Here is a 20,460-nt window from a genome sequence, read left to right as displayed (position 1 = left end):
AATGGTCGGAAGGCGGTTCGGGGCAGGTCCGTGCACATTTTCCGGACCGGCTATAAAGTACGGTCTTTCGACAGTCCGTTTTTTGCTGCATCTGATACTGCTGCTGCTGCTGCTGACGGTTCCCAAACGAGGATAGGGAGGCCTGCAAAGGAGCCGCTGAAATGTTGCCTGCTCTAAATTGAGAAACGAACGTACAGACATAAACCTTCCTCGCTCACTTCGAAGAGCGTGCCGGGTAGCGCACCTTTCTGTGGAACGCAAAAAAACGCCCTCAAAAGCGGAAGCTGCACGCCCCGGAATAGAAAACTCCTGTGTGGAATAGATGTGTGCCTGTGAGAGAGGCTTGCGGAGTTTTTACCGTATTTTTTTTTTGTTTTTACACCGGTCTGGTTTTTAGTGTCCCGTGTCCCTTATTACCCAGGAAAAACACTGCACCGAACGAGCTGCCTACGGCACTGCTGCTGCTTCCCGCCGTACGAATGCAATCGTCATAGAGCGTACACACATACACATACACTCTTGGGAGTTTTCTTCGCTTTTGTCTCAAAAGTGTATCGCAAATATTGGGTCTGGCTGGATGCGAAGATGATGATTGGATTTTTCTCTACTCGCTTGCCATTCCCAAGGGGGAAAGGTTCGACTACGAATGGGAAATGGCGGTAAAACTTGCATTGTCTGTGGGAAGGAAAAAATGGAAATGATGGAGAATTTTTCATTTGTGGTGCACAACTTTGGTAAAATTAAATTAAAAAAAAAAAGTCTATAGTATTTCTGATTACGCTTGAAAGCGACTAGGATGGTATTGTATTTCAAAACTATGTTTGAAATATGTTTGAGATCAAATTTATGTTCGGTTTTGTGAGTTTGCAATGTTGAATCAATAAATTATATGACATCTTGTAGAAGGTTTTACACTAAATCCAGCTATTAAATTTAAGCTTCTTGTACGCCTCGAACTGTAAAATAAATTACATATATCACCATAATTATTTTATAAGTTTGGGGACTAAATGTTGAATACGTATAGTCAAGATGTATATGAAGAAGTTTTCTTTGTATTTTATAGAATCGAAAAATGTGATTACTTTTGAAATCTGCAAAATAAGTATTGTTGGCTACCCTAAAGGAATTATAAATACACAATGAGCTACATTTGCCTTTTCAAATGCGAATTATTGTACATTGAACTATTTCTCACCGTCTCGTTACCAACTCGACTAAAACTTATGATATATTGTAGATACCAAATATTTTAGACATGTTTTTAAATTGGTAAAGTATCTATGAAGGCTTTGAAAACGAGTTCCTAAGAAATGAAGAAATAAAGATATGAGAAATATGAAAAAATGAAGAAATGATGGAATGAGAAAAATGAAGAAATGAAAAAATGAAAAAATATACAAATGAACAAATGAACAAATGAAAACATCTGAAAAAAAAGATAGAAATGATTAAATGAAGAAATGAAGAAATGAAGAAATGAACAAATATAAAAATGAACAAATGAAAAAATGAAGAAATCTAGAAATGATTAAATGAAAAAAAGAAGAAATGAAGAAATAAAAAATAAATGAAAAAATGAAAAATTGGAAGATTGAAAAATCAAGAAATTTAGAAATCAAGAAATAACTAGAATAAGGAATAAATAATCTAATAAATAAACAAGTAAATCAACCAATAAATAAATAAATAAATATGAATAACAAAATAAATAAACAAGTGGATAAATAACTCAACAACAAATGTATAAGGAAACTTCAACTATTCATCGAAATGGTATTAGAAAATAAAAAAAAATAGTTTTAGTTTAATTTCAGTTTTAACTTCCTACTTCTTTCAATTGTTTATCGATTTTCAGTACAAACAATTCAACAATACATTATTACATAAATAAGAGACAGGCATGAACTTCTGTATAAAAAAAAAACATAAAGAAAAAAATAATAAAACAAGTCATTGATGACATCTATTCAGTCCTCACTGTTTTCTTTTAAAAAGCATTAAACTACAACACATTGAATAAAACCTTAACTATTTTTCTAAACAACAGAAAGATAAGAATGGTGCAAAACAAATCATTCGATTTATTCGCATCCTGCTTGCTTCCCTTCGACGCTAGTCATAAATTATATCGTTTCTTCAATTTCTCAAACTTGTGTCTTGCCACCTTACCCTCATTTCCATGCGCTACCCGTGTTCTGTCCCCACCCGCTGCTGCTGCTGCCCACATCACTCTTCCAACTTTGATTTAATGCCCGACAAAACTCGCTCGACCGCACGAAACTCGTCGAAACTGCCATCCGACACCTGAACCACCTGAAGCGCTCCGGTCCCGAAAATCCCTACAAACAGGCACCATCTGTAGCTTAATCTCTTTCAGCCAACTTTCAACCCCTCCCCCAGAGCCCACACACACACACACACAAACTCACATATACACATATCATCCAAAGGAAGGATCCCCCAAAAGTTGGCACAAGGCGATACGGCCAATGGGAGCGATACGGGCGGGTGAGACGATGCCCTAATGCCACGATCCGACGATGAGTTACTGTCTGCGGAAAATCTCAACACATAAGCCAGCCGAAATGTGCCGGGGAGTGTGCTTTCACGCTTTGTTAACTTTTGCACCGAGAGCGGCAGCAAAAGCGAGCATTCGTGGCAAGAGTGGCGCTGGCGTGAAGACTAATGTCACACAAAAAGTGCCATTCAGGCTCCCGCTGCTGCCCCGGCTGCGCTTGTCTCCTTCAAGGATGTTAAGAAGGATTTGTGGGGCAGGAGGAATGGGGGCGTGAATTGGGGGATACAGAGCTACAACTTATTTTATCGAGTCAGCGTTCTTCTCGTGACTTCTGTCTGGCGGGTGGAAGATTGCCACCGTAGTGGAAATGAGCGTTATGGAAAAATAGTATAAAAAAGAACGGTTCAAGCTTCACCGCAAGTGGCGGCAAAGAGTGTCTTTTTCTGTTTCAGGGACGGTAATGAGAGTTTAGTGAGAAGCCGTCGTCTTACGCCAATCATACAGCGAGCATCTTGATACCAGTTAAATGGATTAAAATTTCAAGTATTTTAACCTTGTGTTGTATTCCTTTGCATTGTTTAAAAACGTATTAGTTCATGGAAAGCAAAATTGCCTAGCTTTGAACCACGTTTAGCGACGAGATATGAAACATAGTTGACGACTTCATCATTTATTCCTTTATTTTATTTAAGAAAAATAGTTTAGTAAAGTTGACAATAGTTTCTGATTTAAGAGGTTAAAAGGGATTATCTATATATTGCGTAACATTCACGAACGAGAGCCAAATAATTCTTTACCTTTACCAGTACGAACAAAGAATAAGATACGAACAGAAAAGAAAGAGAATGTAATGTCTCCAGCAAAACATTTTGATGCAATGACGGAATGAGAGGATGTAAGTAGAAAACTATAAATTATTACGTTACGTAATTTATGGAAGTGGACCGTTTTCCATTCTCACTATAAAACAGATTCTTCATGGTCGTTTGGCAACAATTCTGGCCATTTATTAACCACTTAACTGCTTTCTTGTTGAAAAGAAAAAAATAAATAATAGGCTTTGCTATTAATTATGGAAACAATACTTTGACTGCACAACAGATGTATGAGAAAGGTTTGGACAATTATAAAATTAAATGATGTTTTGTTATTTTATCTTTCAAACATGTAAGCTTATATAAATTGCTACGATTGTGGAATATCATCACCAATATGTGCGAGACGTAATTTATGGAAAGGCCTATTCTTGATGTTACATTAACATAACTTTAAAGACAAAACACATAACGTAAAATATGGTCTAAGCTTCATAAGGGTAATGTCTCAGCGTTTCTATAACAGTAAATGTTTGGTTGCGCCATACAAATAGTATCAGACAATCAACCCAACAAACTCTCTTAAAGTGACTTTCTTCCAGGCTTTCTTTACCAATGTAAAAGGCAAATATCACTACGAACAATTTTCACTTCAACCAACATATTTCACAATTAAGCGCAGAGCATCTCCAGCGGAAAAATCATCCATTTCAATGCCGGTTTTGTTTTTTTTTTTGCTCCTGCCCAGCTTCCCTCTGATTAAGCGCTGCTCGACTGCTCATTGTGCACACGGCCCCAGCCAGCCCACCACCAATCGAATTAAAACACAGCAACCGGAAAAGGGCAACGGGCAAAGAAAACAACCACAGCTACCCTCACCCCACTAACCACCACCGCCACCGCCGCCAGCTATCGATCCTGCGCACCGAAAAACGGAAGCAAACCGGAATCGTACCAACCAACCGTTCCGAATCGTAAAATAGCGTCGATCGGAAATTTGCATTCTACCACCCGCAACCCGTCCACCCGCCACTCCCTAGCCAGGCTTCGAAAGCGGTAATAAAATGTGGCTCAATCTCTCACACCACTGGACCACCCGCCAAGCGCCCGCTAGCAACACACCCCCCCTCGTTTTGGGACAAATAGAAGCCTCCCGGAGTAGCGAGACCAAACGTGGAGCCTGCTGCCGCAAAAATGAATCGAAATGAAGCTACTATACCTCCAACGAGATCCGGGTGTGTTCGTGTGTGTGTGTGTGTGTGTGGATGTATCTGCTCCCAAGCGTGAGGTCCCCTTGGATGCGGCTCGTGCGGATGGAACCGTACCGTTCGGAAAACGTTTCGATAAAAAGGACCCAACCCCGCCGGTTCTCACATATTGAACATCGTCCGGGTTTTATTCGCCTTCGTTTTTTTTTTTTTTCGTTCTGCTCATGCAGCACGTGAGCGTTCCAAGCATCCCAGGGAGACCGGGCGAGCCCCGTTTCGGTCCCGGCCGATAAAAACCAGCTCCACTGCTTCCTCACATCACCAGCCACCACCCTGGGTCGAGGGGCGAGAGAGATCGTAAAAAGGAATGAAATGTTATGACCCCCGTTTCCCGTCGTTGTTGTTGCGGCCTCTGGACGGATGGAGCTCCCCAGTGCCGCCGAGGCAGGGCCGAATGATGACCGAGCATTATTTCAGCTTCGGCCACTTACGACACTGTGCTTTGGTAAAGGTGGAAGTGCAAAAAGGGGACGTATAAAAATAACTTCAACCCTCCTGGTGGCAAACCCGGCGAAAGCATCAATGCGGCAGTCGGTCCGGTCGGTTCTGTGTGCACCCAGCACTGTGTCTGTGGCTCCTAAGGAGGAGAGGAGTTTGCGGAGAGTGTACGACGACCCAGGATTCAACCTTTTGTTTCACTCAATCTTCTGCCTAGTGTGGTGACCCGAGCGTCCGCAATGAGCGATGATACGTCCAGGAGATCTCCCGTCAGCATCTCGACATCGCTCGCCTCTTGGCTCAATCCAACCGTTAAAGCCCAGCCGTCAAGTATGCGGGCCAGGATTAAGCGCGAGAGGGGTCAGATGTGGGTGGAATGTGTGTGTGTATGTGTGTGTGTGCGTGTGGGAGAAATCGCTTCTACATCCCAAAGACCAGAGGGATTTTAAGGGATGGATCTGGTCCGCCTTCTGTCCTGGTGTTTATGCGCTGCTCGTTTCATTCTTCCTCGAACCGTTTCCTCGTTGGGGGGTGTTTCGTGTTGTTTGTTTTTCTTTCCACTGTTTGTATTTTCACCCCTTTCCCGAACGAGGACACAGAGAGAGAGACACACACACACACACGCATACACAGAAGGTTGGGAATTATGCTTCCGACAGGCTTTCTCTTCCCAAACGGGATGTGTCATGGGATGTGGGGATTTTTTTTGGGCCGTCGGCCAAAAATCATGTCCCGAATTGCTTTGCCTTGCCCCGCCATGAGAGTCATGTTTTTCTTTCTTGCTTTTTAGCAGTGTTGAGTGTAGGAAAATGAGCTGGGCACTGGTTGGGACACTGGTGTCCCCATGGCCAGAGACGGTGGCGTTCGGTGTCTGGAGCTGCCAAAATGGGCAATTGATGAGCGGACGGTGCAGTATGCAGCTCGGGAAAGCGTAAGACATGGTTCCGGGAGACATGGTGCTCTTTGTTTGGTGGTGGATGAGTTGGCATATTATCGAGATAGTTGAGGGTTGAATAAGCAGAATGATAAATAGTTCCAGCCTGGTGCATATGACAGTGAAATGAAGGATGAAGGATTTTTTTCTCTTCAATTTTAGTTGTAAAACGGCAACTCTGTTGTTTCTTACTACAATTTGAAAGTAGTTTTCTTTTAGCATCTTTTAGGATTTATAAACAGTTTATATCTGTTTTTCTCATTTTACTACTTCAAATCCTTTTTCTAAAAATAAAAAATAGCAATAAATCATCCTTCAACCGAACAGCAACAAAACCCATTACTAACCTGAACGGACATACACTTTTCCATCCTCTTCCCAAATCGAAACATTTATGTTATGAAAGAAAAATATAGATAGTGGGAGAGAGAGAGTGGAAAAGGGAATCAAAAAAAAAAGAAAAATCCATCTCCATCTCTGCCGGTTCAGCACGTTCATAATTCACAATGTACGGCGCGAAGGCGACAATCTTAAGCCTTCCCCCGTTTGGTGCCAACTGTTCCGATTTTGCCGGCTTCATTTTTATCAATTATGAGTTTCGGTGTGGTGGCTGATGTCCCAACGGTGCCGTGTCGGCAGGACGGTCCACGTCGTAAGTGAGAAAAATGTTTGCTGCCGGGTTTTAGGATTAGCTTTTGTGCTGGCTCATGGTTAGCTACCGGACGCCATGCTGATGGCTCATTAGCACATCGGGAGGGACGAGTGGCATTGGAGGAGGAACTGAGGGGTTGGTTGGTTGTTTTTTTTTTTGCATCTGTAATATAAAAACGGTTTGATAGTGTTTTTTTGTAAATAAAAAAAGGTCTGGTAGAAAGAGAAGAAAACTTAGGAAGAAGAAAACGTGATTGAAAACAAAATGTGAAAGAATAACAAACAAACTTAAATAAAGATAACTATATGTATGAAATAAAATAGATGAAATTAATATAGGAGAATAGACATAAAAACTGTCATAATCGGTAGCGGAGTGTAAAATTTCCAAATGCAGAGTATCTCACTTTCGTGAATGTTTGTGATCTAATGAATTACCTTCATGCTTTTAATGCTTTCAATAAATTTATTGTTCATATAAACGCAGTAAACCGAGTATTTGTTTATCTTTTGTTTTCAAGTTGCAATAGAACTTTTTTTTTTAAATTTAACCATTTTGACTCTAAACCTTCGACCCAAATTAGTAAAAATACACCAAATTGTTGCCTCTTTTTGGCTCTTATATTCAAGAACTGAATTTCAATTTAAAAATATATGATCTTTTATATGATTTATTGATTTTAGCTGTATGTCGATTGCAATTAAAATAAAAACGGCAAGCTCAAAGTTAAACACAGAGCAATGATTTTATTTCCTTGATTAAATGCTACCCCAAAAAGGACAGTCTGCTCCCATTCCTTGCTGTCGATCAAACTTCAAAAGGTGCAAATCACGTAAGCTCAACCGAAAGAAAAGATCACACAAAAAGCTTCACCACCCATCCATCCCTAATCCTAAAACCAAAGCCCTCCCCCCCCCCCACTTGGAAAGGAAACTTTCTCCAAAGAAAAGCAAAAATCGGAAAGAAAAGTGCTGCAAAATTTCCCACACGAAGAAAGCCCCTCATATCAACTCACCATGCACTCCTTTCTCTTTCACCAACCACCACCCAACTAGTAACGGAAGCGCACGCTTGCACACTCGTAAAAAAGAACGATTTCGGAGCGCGCTTCACCAACCGCAACCGAAGCGATTCCGCAAAAGAAACCGTGCTGAGTGGTGCACTTCGGAGGCAGCAGGAGAAAGAGTTGCCAAAGAAATTTTACGAGTACGTGCGGCCCTCCCTTCCTTTGCTGGCTAGGGACAACCCGCCCCCGGGAGACACGATGATGATGGGTAGATGATCATAATACGGCGCACCGGCGTACGGGAACCGGTTCGCTGGACGACGGCTCGCTTGATTTGCATTCTTTTTCCGAAATGGGGGAGGAGGTGGAAGGAGAAAAACTGTGGAACGGAAAACTCACAGCTACCCCCTTCGGCTCAAGAAGGGAGCGAGATGAGTGGGTTTTTCTTTCTCTTTGTATGCCGAAAATGGCCTCACCTCTCTTAAGGATGGCTTTATCCTTTGGCGGGAGCGTTAGCAAAAAGTGGGATACTTTCCGGCGCTTTACGCTGTAACACGTCTTAAGTGTGCCCTTGTGCTGTGAAATCTGCACTCCCCTTTTTCTGCTGCATGCTCCAGTTGCGATGGTTTTGTCATGGGAAATGCAATAAAATATCATAGCTAGACTGTGCGATGGTCGATTTCGTGAAGATACAAGGGTTGCAAGAAATTTATGGGGCGCACATACTGCAAACTTACTCTAGATTCAAAGATTTTTGTGCTTTTTAAAAAACCATGTAAAATGAAAGCTTTTGTAAAATTATATGTAACCAGTTGGAAGACAATACAATATAACAGTAATATTAGCACTTAAATTTAGATATTCATTTTTTTAAAGTAACACAAAAATGTTTTCATTTACTATATTTTCTTACTACGAGGTCGCTCTGTCTGATTAAAAAGGAAGATATCAATAAGCCACATGTCATTAGTAGATAACTAGTTAATTTGGTTACCGGGCCACGCAAAATATTTTCAGGAGTATACAATATCTTCAGGGTTTAGGCAAAGGTTAACTGAATCATTAAGTGTCTCTGCAACCCCCCGGGAATATCAGCAAAAGCTGATTTTGAGCCATTACCAGCAGTGAGACTGATTGCAAAACCCATATCGGTCCTGAAACAGATTCTGAATCCATATCGTTGCCAGTAAAGATCATGCCCCATATCGACCCTGCAACTGAACCTGAATCATCAACGATCATGGAACTTATACAAAATTTAAACTTATTCAAAAATGATCCTGAATCCGTATCGCGTTTTGGAACTAAATCTTAATCCATACCATTCCAGGAACTGATCCCCAAACGAATCTGGTCGTTCAACTGATGCCGAACTCACATCACTTAAAGGATTGATCTTATGCCATAGCAGTTGGAATTGGTCCTGAACCTGTATTGTTTTTTAATCTGATCTTGCTCCAATTTCGATTCTATGACTTATCCTTGATCCATTACGACTTAGGAACTGATACAGAACCTGGAACTGATCCTAAAGCGGCACAGGTGCTGGCGGTCCTGAAATAGCACCAGAACTCATAGACGTTCTGGTATTTATACAGAGCTCATACAGATCCCGGAACGAACTGCAAATCTTTCCCGGGAACCGATACAATGCTTAAAATATCTTCTGTTTTATTTACGGTTTAAATAGAGTCTAGTAAAACCTCTTCATACTGCTATATATTCATAATCATAGAATAAGATTTCAGAACTTTTGGTGCATTTATCAACCCTCTTATGACAAATTTTCACAGCAAAACAGAATAATTCTTCAAATAAATACCTAGCATGTGCCTTGTGTAATATTCCTCTAACGTCTAATGTAACACAGGAAATGAAACTGCAGACTTCCCAATCCCAACAGGACCGTCTCATCATATTACCAAAATAGCTATTCCATTGAAAGAAAAAAAAAAAACAAAAAAAACCATTCCCTATGTACTCCCATCCAGCGAAACCGATCCACTCGTCTTGAAGAGCTTCATTTAAAAGTGCTCATATCAGAGTTCGAAATTCATTTCTACCATTGCGCACTTTAACTGCCCTCCTTGCCGCTTTCTCCATACCCACGGTTCCCCATACCTCTCCAAGGCACACTCATGCTCCTCATTCAAGCGCGCAACGAGGCAGATGATGACAATATTGCCAAAGTTGTGCATATTTCCAGCACGAACCAGCGCCAATTTCTCTCTTTGCCACAATGCACCGTTCTCCGGCAGCTGTACACACACGCGCGCGCCCGCTCGTTTGCTTTGGGAGTTTCCTCCCAAATGACGACGCGCTCTGGTAAGAATCTCGCAGGATGCACTCGGTGACGGCTGCCAGTACAAACCAGCCCCACGACGTCTACCGGCCCCGTTCGATGGCACCCGAGAAGACGACAAAGTTAAGTGCATAAATAAACCAATGCCCGCTGCTCCGAAGCACGCAAGTGGGTGGGGACACCGTACGCCGGTACGCGGTGGGCACACCAAATCGCGAACACATTGACAGCTGCCAACCTTTGGACCATCACCGACGAATGGTGCTCAGGCTCGAATTGAAAAGCGCAATTTCGGGGATGCTTTAGCTTCTAGTTGACTGCCGGCACAAACGGAGACGGCTAAGGGGACAGCGGTTCGTCTCTTGTCGCCAGAAAGGATTGCACCGCTAACGGAACCTGGCCAGCTGTCACGCGTCGGCGGGTGCATTTTGCCGGCGAAAGTGGGACAGAAAGCCTCATCATTACCGCGCGTACAAGTGTTGGGGTGAAGTTTGGAGTGGGGTTTTGGGCGAATCGTTCCTAACTCAAGTGAACGGACCGGGCTTATCTGCGAGACGATGGAAACGATGGATCGTTTTCTATGAAAATGGAGGCAAAAAGTGTGAGTTTTGAAAACGTGGTGAAGACCCTTACTTGGTACAGTTTTCAGAACAGGAGTTGTGTTCTTGTTCCTCTTTCCCAGAAGTGAAGCAGCAATGTTGTAGAATGCGATTACAGGAAGCAAGGGTGGCCATTCTTTCATTTCGGAACTTTTATTGTATTTTCTCAGTAAGTTTACTAAAAAAAGGAAAATCACTTAGGGTTTTTTGGTATTTTGAGCGCTTTTACTTTATTTGAAACAGATTGTCAAATTTTATAGAGTCTAAAAATCCTTTTGAATGTCGTAACTTCACTTCCTTGTTTCAGTATATCATACAGATTCATAGATAAAATACTGAAGAATATTAATGCAATCAGAAAAGTTATATTTCAATTAATTAAACTTTTTGAAATTTCGATATCTTTTCCAGCATTTTAAAAGAATCGTTTTACAAATTTATATGGAAAATTGCTTTAGATAGCCCATCGTGACACTGAATTTCATATTATTCTAGTGTTTTACAGTCGTTTGCTTGGAAACCTTATTATCCAATGCTCTCCTGTGGTTTATTTGTATTGCTTCTAGGTACTCATTTTTATTTTGTTTCATCTGGGTTTGACATGATTTTGTTAATTACACATTTGCGATTGGTGCAACACGTTGCAGTTGATCCCATTGTTCTTTCCCGTCATCAATGCTGTGACAATACCATGTGCTGTGACAATATCATCCATAGGTTATATTCGAACGCTTTCAGATTAATAATGTAATCGTGTGAATCCACAAAAACATCTAAATTTTACATTATTTCACTGAATTATTCAACAGCAGCGTACATGTTTGAAGCGTTAAGGATGTTGAAGTTAACTAGCTATAACTTTAAATTAACCAAATTAAGATGAGCGACAGTTCAAGTCAATAAAAGTCCAAAACTTTATCTGTTGACCCAAGCATCTATTTTTAAACAATAAAAAAATCAAAATCCATTGCTGCTCACAAAGAGTTTGAATGATTTAAGTAACTTTAAACCTTCAGCTTAAAAATTTCCTACACATTCTCAAACATTGCACAGGAGCACCATTTCGTCAAGCAATTTTTTAACTGCATCCATCAAGCAAGCATTAAAAAACAACGAGCTGCTGCTGCAACCATAAAACCGGTGGATAATAGCCTCACCCGGTACTGGGCGTTTTGGAGCAGGAGCACCTTTTTAAATCGGTAAAACTTAGACGAACAAGGCACACACCGAGGCAGCCCACCAGCAACGCACGCCGAACGGCACGTGGGTAACGTGGGAGCCAAGAAAAATGCCCATCGGCAACAGCAATGGATTGTTGTTGAGGTGTTAAGCGCAAGACCAAACCGACAAAAGAACCTCCCCGACGCCACTGACTCTTAACCTCCAATCTACAAACTCCATCCAAGGAATGGGACGACGGGCCATGGGCTCTAAACACTCCAGCAACACATACCTCCCGCCCAGCTTGTACCACGAAAAGGGAAAGGAGCAATTCGGGGAAGCAAAAGTTTTCCGCAAAATGACGGCCCACTTTAGCACCCCTTTCCAGGATCTCGACTGTTGGAAAGGAGGAAACGGTGAGGCAAGCTTAACACTGCCAACACACACCGGCGGCAGCGGGTCAAACCCGAGCGGAAGCAAAAGTTTACCAAACCAAAAACCCCGCAATGTTGTTCCGCCCATGGTCATAATCATTGCCAAACCGCGTGCTTGGAAGCTTCCGGCGACCAGCTGCTCGACCTGCGCTGCAGAATCGGAACTCATCGGGCTCCTCCAGTTCACAGGACGGTGATTGTTAGGGAGGAAGGGAGGAATAATTTTCCAAAACTTTTCCCATCCCAACCTCCTTCCCCTTATTTCATTCCTGTGGAAGAGCAAAAAGACAAAAAAAGGAAACGTGCATTGAAACGTGTCCCGAAGGAATCGAGCTCACGTTGTACACATGGAGCCGAGTTGCTGTATTGGTGGTGGTGGTGGTGGTGGTGGGGCTGCTGCAAGGTAAATTTGGATCTGGATCGGGAGCTGGAACAGGAGTTTCGGCATGGAGTGTGTTGCCTGGCGTCTGGTATGGTACGGTTGCCCCAAGGAGGTATAAAACTATTACTGCGAACGTTTGCCATGTTGCATGTTGCTAAAGTTACTCCAATTTGGCAATGTTGTGGTGGGGAAAGATGGGGCGGGAGTTTCAGTGCCTAAGGAAATATTTTACAATTCATTAAAATGTTTCAAGTTTTGAGGAAAGTTCCGAAATGATTTATCTCAAATTTATGTCTGTAAAGACACTTATTAGTGATTAGCTCAGCTTGAGAGTGTTGAAGCATTTTAATCGAAATTTGTTAAATAATTTAATTACTTCGGTAGTTATAAAAATATAAAAAATATATTAATTTATTCATAAGGGAGTTTTGCCCGCAATAATACCACTACTTATTCCCTGAGTAAGCTGTGTGCCAAGGGTACAATACCTGGGTGCACCTTTTAGCAGCCCCCTGATCGGTTCAAGCGCACCGAATTCATATCTGCATCGTCCTTTTCCCTGGTGCGGCTGGAATCACGCTCGCCCCAAAGCGCCATACGTTCGCCACCCAATATCCACCTGTGTGCGGCACCTTGCGAAGGGCACGATTATGTATACATAAAGCACAAAAACTCCCTCCACCTGGCGTGTGTCTGCGCCATGGGCACGTCTGCAAACTCTCGGCTGCGGCGACCCTGGTGGTGTGAGTGGTCGTATCCTGCAGCATCATTTCATCGCTATGCCGGGCCTGTTTGTACGGTACGGGCTGGTGAGCCGTAGCTTTCCAGCCCGTGCCGTGGATTTCGTCGAACCTCTCCGGGGCAAAGAAACTCTGCTCGAGCGCAACACGAACGTTGTGCTGGAAGAGCGTCCAAAAAAGGGACGATGAAAAAGGGGAAGAGGGCCTCCCTGCTATATTTTTTTTTGCTTCCTTCTGCTACGCTGCTCCATACTGCTGCTGGTACACGTTCTAGATATTATCACCCCCTTGTAGTCCCTTCAACCTCGGCGACCCGGTGTCTGCGTGCCGTCCGCCAGGTAAGCTGGTAGCCTAGACCAGCGTCGACCGACAAAGAAGCAGAGAGCACATCCGGCGCACACCAAGGCAATCGAATTGCCAGACCCAGAATGTATATCAGTCGCACCCTCGTGCGTCCTCCATCCTACCTCAACCTACGGACCAACCCAGGGGGGATCACGGCACGCCAACTAACAAGATCTCTGCTGGTGCCGGCATTGGCGTTGGCTGGTCGGTCGGTCGGTCCGTCGGTTGGGTGGTTTCTATTTACGGTCACCTTTTCACCTTCTCGGAACTCGGCATAACCTCACGGACGGCAAGGCCGACGCACACACTGCTACGGCCTGCCGGCGTGTGCAGGAAACAGGAAGAGACACCTTTACAAGCCCGTTGGTACCCGGTATCCACCCACCCACGGTTTCCGGCCCACTGATGCCGAGGCGCACGGTTATCGAAAGGCAGCAAAGATCTTTTTACCCAACTTCCTGTTCCGTCCTTCCAGCCTGCTCTGCTCTGTAGCTTTCTTTCGGCCCCGTTTTGGAATGGTCGATGTTTAGGTATAAATCTTGCGTTTTGGCTGACCGGTTGTTGTGTGTGGGCACTAGGTAAGTCCAAGCGAGCAAACGTACAGTGAAGGCGGTTACTAAAATTTATCTAAAAAATAAATTTTAAAATTTCAAAAGCTTTTTGTGTTACAGTTTTTAATTTCCTTTTTAGTATATTTCTGTTTACTAATATGAATTGGATTTCCATTAAATTGAGCTTGATGGGAATTTTATATTCGCTTGCGAACTTAATGATTTTCAAAAATAAAATAAAAACCTCGTAGTGTTACTAATATCAATCTCGAACATAATGAATCTGGAATATTGAACCAAGAAAAATCTCTAGCTGCAAGAACCAAACTACAGAAAAATTTCACTTAAACTGGAATAGTTAAAGTTTCTAAAAACTCTATGAAGAGCTAGAAACTTTAAGAAAAGTACAACGAAATGAATTCAGACTAGAATGCCTCACTTCTAAATTCTAATTGGATTGGAGTTAGATGTGCGAGCCAAAACCATAATTTCCCATTCAAGAGAGTCCAGAAACTGTGCCAAGGGTATCAGAATCTCTGACATTTACTCTGAATCCCTGAATTTGATGTGAAAACCCATGTAACATGCCCCCGTGCATGATATTGACGTAAATTCGCTTTCCGGATAGATTTACATAGGTCTTTCAGATATTTTTTTTTTCAATAATAAATTGTCTAGTACGAATATCACCACGAAAAACCCCCGAATGAAAACCAAAAATACGCACCGCACTGTCACAAGGCCACACGAGCCGGCAGTGGAATCGCAAAAAGGTCCGTTGCTGGGCACGCAAAAGGGATCAGCGGCTCCACAAAACGCCACAGGGTGTGTGAGATTCAACAATTCCCTCCACCAGACCCCCCTTCACAAACTTTTCCCCGAATCCTCCCCAAACCCTAGCCCTATACCCCATCATGGTAGCCTCCAGGTAGACTCACCAGGCTGCGGAGGACGATCGGTTCGGAACGTCGACGCCTAACACTCAACCGTAGCGTGCAAGGACCATCGCCGTGAAAGTCCCTCGCAGTGGCTGGGGCAGTGTAATGGAAGCGCTAGGGACGAAAAACTTTCCTCCACTTTTCGAACTCATACCCGTAAAGGGTGGGTGGGTTCGTGTCCTAACCAAACCCCGGTACCCGGTGTTGCCGGTAGCAAAATTCCCGAGCGCCCCAAAAGCACCTGACAACGGGCGGCAGCAAAAGTGGCGAAGCGCGAAGGAGAGAAAGAGTGTAAAAAAAAAGTTCCCCAACAAAGCTATCGTTCGGTTTGTGGAGGAGATTTTTGCGTTTTTCTTCCATTCCTTACGATCCGTGGCGCTTTTCTTCTTCTGCTTCTTTGGTTTCCATCTTCTTCCTCCAACTCAAAACCACGATTTTTCAACCATCGTTCTCCGCTTTTTTTTCTCTCTTCCATTTGCCGGTAGTTCCCAGTACAGTACAGCAGCGGAAAAAAGGAAAGGCAAAACAAATCAAACCCTCCATCACCGACGACCCTTCCAGCTGAACCCCCTTTGCCTCTCTCTAGCCCCCCTCCTCCAGACACTAAAACGCGCGCACCGGATGAACCGCCGGAGAACGATAATTCCTCCACCGGGGCCATACCGTCGTCGTCGGCGCCCTTTTTTTTTTTTTGGCGTCGTTTTTTCCCTCGCAAGCCATCCCCATTCCATACTGTAGGGTTTCCCTGGCGGTGGAAGAGGAGTGCGGTGTGGGGTGGCAACATTGATCCCTGCTGCCGTGCGCCGTCCTGCTGAAAGTGTGCCGCCGGTGGGTTGCGGAACTGCGGTAGAATCGTTAATCGCGGAACCCATACCAATACCCCAGGTCCGCAGCACCGCTGTGAGCCCTTTGCCCTCTCTCTCTCTCTCTCTCTCTCCCGCCCTCTATTTTCCACCTTCTCCCCTTCTCCATTGCTGTTGGGTCGCGTGGAATTCATCGGCATTCTCCCAATTTACGACAACGTGCCCGAGCGCGCAACGGTTTTGGCCTTTTTGCGTGGGAGGTTTTTCCAGAGGGTGGTGGGTCAAACCCGCCGTTGACGCGGGCTCGATAACGGCACACGGCACAGTAGCACCCAAATGGGACCAACCAACGCAGAAGCAGCAGCAGCAGCAGCAGAAGCGGGATCATCAACAGCAGCAAAAACCGAAAAGCCCTCGCGGCGTGAAACGTGTTTCGATATTTTATTATAGAATCATCATCATCACAGCACGCGAACGATTGGCAAGGAAAGGGCAGCCGGAGGGGGGGTGGAAATTTGCCACCTACACACACACCGCCCCCCGCAGATCGTCCTTGCCACGGTGTTCGCACCTGTGCCGTTTCGCCTGCAAAGGACCCGACCGAGCCGACAGAGGGACAGAGAAATGGCGGGGGAGCGAGACGCACCGCAGGGGAAAAAATGATAAAATGACGGGAAAAATATAATGCAAAACGCCCAACCTGCTGCTGCTGCTGCTCGTTGGAGGGAAGGGCACATCCTTCGTCCGTTTCGCCTACAGTATCGCACTGGCGAGCACACACACCCGTTCGCTTACACAGACAGCGCGAAGATGCGCACACAAAACCACACGCATGCCGAACTGGGCAGGCAGGCAGTCAGGCTCAGGCAGCACGTTCACTAAAAGGGGCAAGGGGGAGAAGAGAGTAATGAGAAGCGAGTGGGTAAAGATGGGAGGGGAGGGGGGTGGGGAGTTTCGCCACAGGATCCAGGACGGTTTCGAGTTCGCCGGCTGGCGTTACGGTTGGGGATCGAGCCTTCGCACCGTAACGGAGGGGGGGAGAAAGAGAGAGAGAGAGAAACGAAAGAGAGGGAGCGAGTGATGGAGACAGAGCGAATGAGCAAAAAAAGCTCGAAACCTACCGTGCTTCGAAGGTACTTCTGAACGGATAGCCGGGTTTTTGCAGTTGATGGCAGTGAAGCGGCACACTGAGCGTCGCCAGTGGTCAAAATCGTGGTGAGTTTTAATTAGATTTTTTTGTGTTGTTTATCGGTCGATTGATTTTAAAATCGATTTGCCTTTGTTTTGGAGTGCAATGAATAGAGCACCATTGGCTTGATTGATGTTCTGCCATCGTTTTATTTCTTTTCTTTGCTATTATTAATAGTTGAAAATAGACCCTTTTAAACTAACTGATATGTATATTTTTTTAATTTTTATAACCTTTTTTTATAATTCAACATTTTATTTTCAAAATTAAGTCATAAACATACTACCATGTTACAGAAATTCTAAAAGGCATGCTAATTTCTGCCAAAAAGCTTTACAATCCGTATAAGATAATGTGTTGTGTGCATACATTAAGCTCTTTGTTATTGCGTGGGTAGCGATTTTAATTTAATTTTAAATACATAGTTTTATTTCTTATCAATTTGTTTTATCCCACTTTAGGCCATACCACATTATTCTAAAACAATTTTGATGTTTGTTTACGTATGAAAAACTTTAATTCTAGAATAAATCTTTGATTGAGTGTTCATATCACACATTAACACAATTTGCTTTTCTACGATTCGTAAAACTCGAATGCTTCAACTTTCAGCTAAATATATGAGTAATTATGATGACAAATTTGGCACTATACAGCTAAACGCTTATGTATAAATTTTCAAATATTCATGAAATCGGAATAATTTTTCTTCGAATATTGTTATATTCTGCTTGCGATTGCACTGACAAAAGTAAATAAATTGTCAAACATTATAATTTTTCATGAGGTTTCAGCAAATTTAAATAATTTTTCAACAACAGATAATATGTCAAATGTTCATAAAGCTAGTAAATTGCATGAAAAATTATGAACACTCAATGAACTATCAACTTTCAATGAAACTCACCATCAAGATGTATGATTGCGTATTATAATAAAATATAAATAAAATTAGTAATCGTTGCAGTAATGCTTAATACTATCTAACAAATAATTGTGAATTTTTATCGAATGCCTTTAATTTTAAAGCGATGACAAGAGTAAAATTACAAGAGTAGACAAGAGTAGCTCTAACTTCAATCTGCTATTATTTTCTTTAAAAAAAATATTCAAACAGCTTTTTTAAAAACAATCCATTCTGAGCAAACAATCCAGCAGAAAACAACCGATCATATTGTACACAACTCGCTGAAACCCGTGCCCAAAATTGAATCAAAAATAATTTACGCCACATCGAAACCGACCGTCCGAGCGAAAACTGAAAAACAATCATATACACACATACACACACATACAAACACACACGCAATTTTGACCACCGCGCTCGATCTGCCCGAAATCGCTGTGATTGATAAAGCTGCGGCCCAACCGCCGGCACGCTCTGGTCGGTCGGTCGGTCGCACTTGGGTGTGAGGATTTCATCGCTTGTTGGCTCCCTTTCTCGGACGAATGCATCGAACCCAACCCACCCGGCGGCTACGGTGGCTACCGAACCGACCGTCCGTTTGCCACATCATCCTCCCCACCCTTCGGTATCCAACCGACCGATCCGCGTCCGTTTCGTACCCCTCCGCGGCCACCGCCCGAGCAAAATCCTCGGCCGGCCGTGTGATGATTGCTCATTTGTTGTCTCGTTTTAGCGCGCATCCAGCTCCTGCCTCTCCCGCTCCCACGCCGATCTCAACGACCGCTTTTGGGGGCAAGCGCCGCCCGTGTGTTTGTTCGCCGGTTTGCCGATATATCGCACCATCTCACTCCAGCCCGCCCGCCCGCCCGTCAGCCAATTCTCTGCGGGCTCGAGCGAGCCTCGAAGCGTACGGTGTTGCTTCCCCCGTTTGTAGCCCTTCCGCTACCCTCGCTACAGCCCCCCCCCCCTCCCACCAGCACGGTCGACATCGGCAGCCTTCGTCAGTGCCACCGTGTGGCGTTCAATCGTTTCCCATCCCATGCCACATCCACGCCACGTTCCACCTCACGACAAACGAAATGAGCCAAACCTTCCTCCACGGCACGGTCGTATCGTCTCCCTTCTCTCCATTTCCACTCTACTGCACTGCCGTTTCTCCCCTTCCCCATGGACAGCAATTTTTCTCCCAGGCGCGTGTCAGTCGCAAGGATTTCCCACCACAGCGGTATCAAATCCTGTCCTGCTCTTCGTCCTCTCTTCTGTTGCCGCTTTTCCCGCTCTTTACCGTCATCCACTTTGGCAGTGCGACTCGTTTCCGCCTCACGGTGGGCAGGCTTTTTCTCTCGTCCCTTTACCCTTGCATTCCTCTCCCCTACTCTCCGTCTGTCGACCATTATATCATTGCCGCACGAGCGTCGGCTGCCGATTTCCTGCCAACCTTCCCGGGGGCAGACGTTGCGTGCGCCTTCCTATATTTGAAATTTAGCGTTCGGGTTGCGCTCGGGTGCGCTCACGCACGATGGGAAAAATAGGTTCCTTTGAAGCTTCTAATTGATTTATAATTTACTCCATTCAAAATTTATGTATGTATTAAAAATTTGTATTTGAACAACTATTTATTCCATAGTGTATTACAAGATGTCCAATATCGTGTATTAGCTGGTAAGTGTAATTTTAAAATATTTCTGGAAGCCCAGCCCAGCCCAGCAGCTCACCAGTCCTTACATTATTGAGCAGTGGCGGTATGAAAATAAAACAGTAATTTAGGTAAGTATTAATAACAACTGATATCAGCAAAACATAAACTTTAAGAGAATTAGGGTTGATTGCAGAATAAAATTACCTTTTGTTTGGAAGCTTCATACTGCAGCATCATATAAATAACTATAAAATCTTTCCCCGAATGACGTGACATTCGAGCTGACCGAATTTTGTAGTTTTGATAACCAATTTTTTAAATCAGTATAATTTGCTCGAACAACTGTCTAGTGCTCTATAAATTTCAATATTGCATAAAGTTTGAGGTCGCTAAATACCCATTAATAACAGAATTGTGTACCCAAATTGTATGAAATAAGTAATAATGTACATTAAAGTATTGAGTTTAACAAAAATAACTATTTATCAACTTTATTTTGGCTGAACAGCGTTATATACGACGAACGCGAAAATCCAAGTTACTCGAATGTCCCTTGAACGTATAACTCGGGGAAAACTGTATATCAAAAACAAATTTTGTAATTTTGTTTTGCAATATCTATTGGCATATAAATCACAAAAAGATCAATAGAGAGTATTTCATTTGATTTATGGAAATATAACATCTTATTGAGTTTAAGTGAAATGAAAAATACAGTAAAAAACAGGAAAAATCGGAACAATGTTGACTAACATTTTACGGAACCAAAATAAATATCTAAATAACTTTGTAAGCATCTCTTATGTGAAAATAATATTTTAAATATAAAGAACTTA

Source organism: Anopheles merus, chromosome 3R, assembly GCF_017562075.2.
Source record: "Anopheles merus strain MAF chromosome 3R, AmerM5.1, whole genome shotgun sequence".
NCBI classification, from domain to species: domain Eukaryota; kingdom Metazoa; phylum Arthropoda; class Insecta; order Diptera; family Culicidae; genus Anopheles; species Anopheles merus.
The sequence above is the reverse complement of the archived record's forward strand: the minus strand, read 5'-3'. Positions refer to the sequence as shown.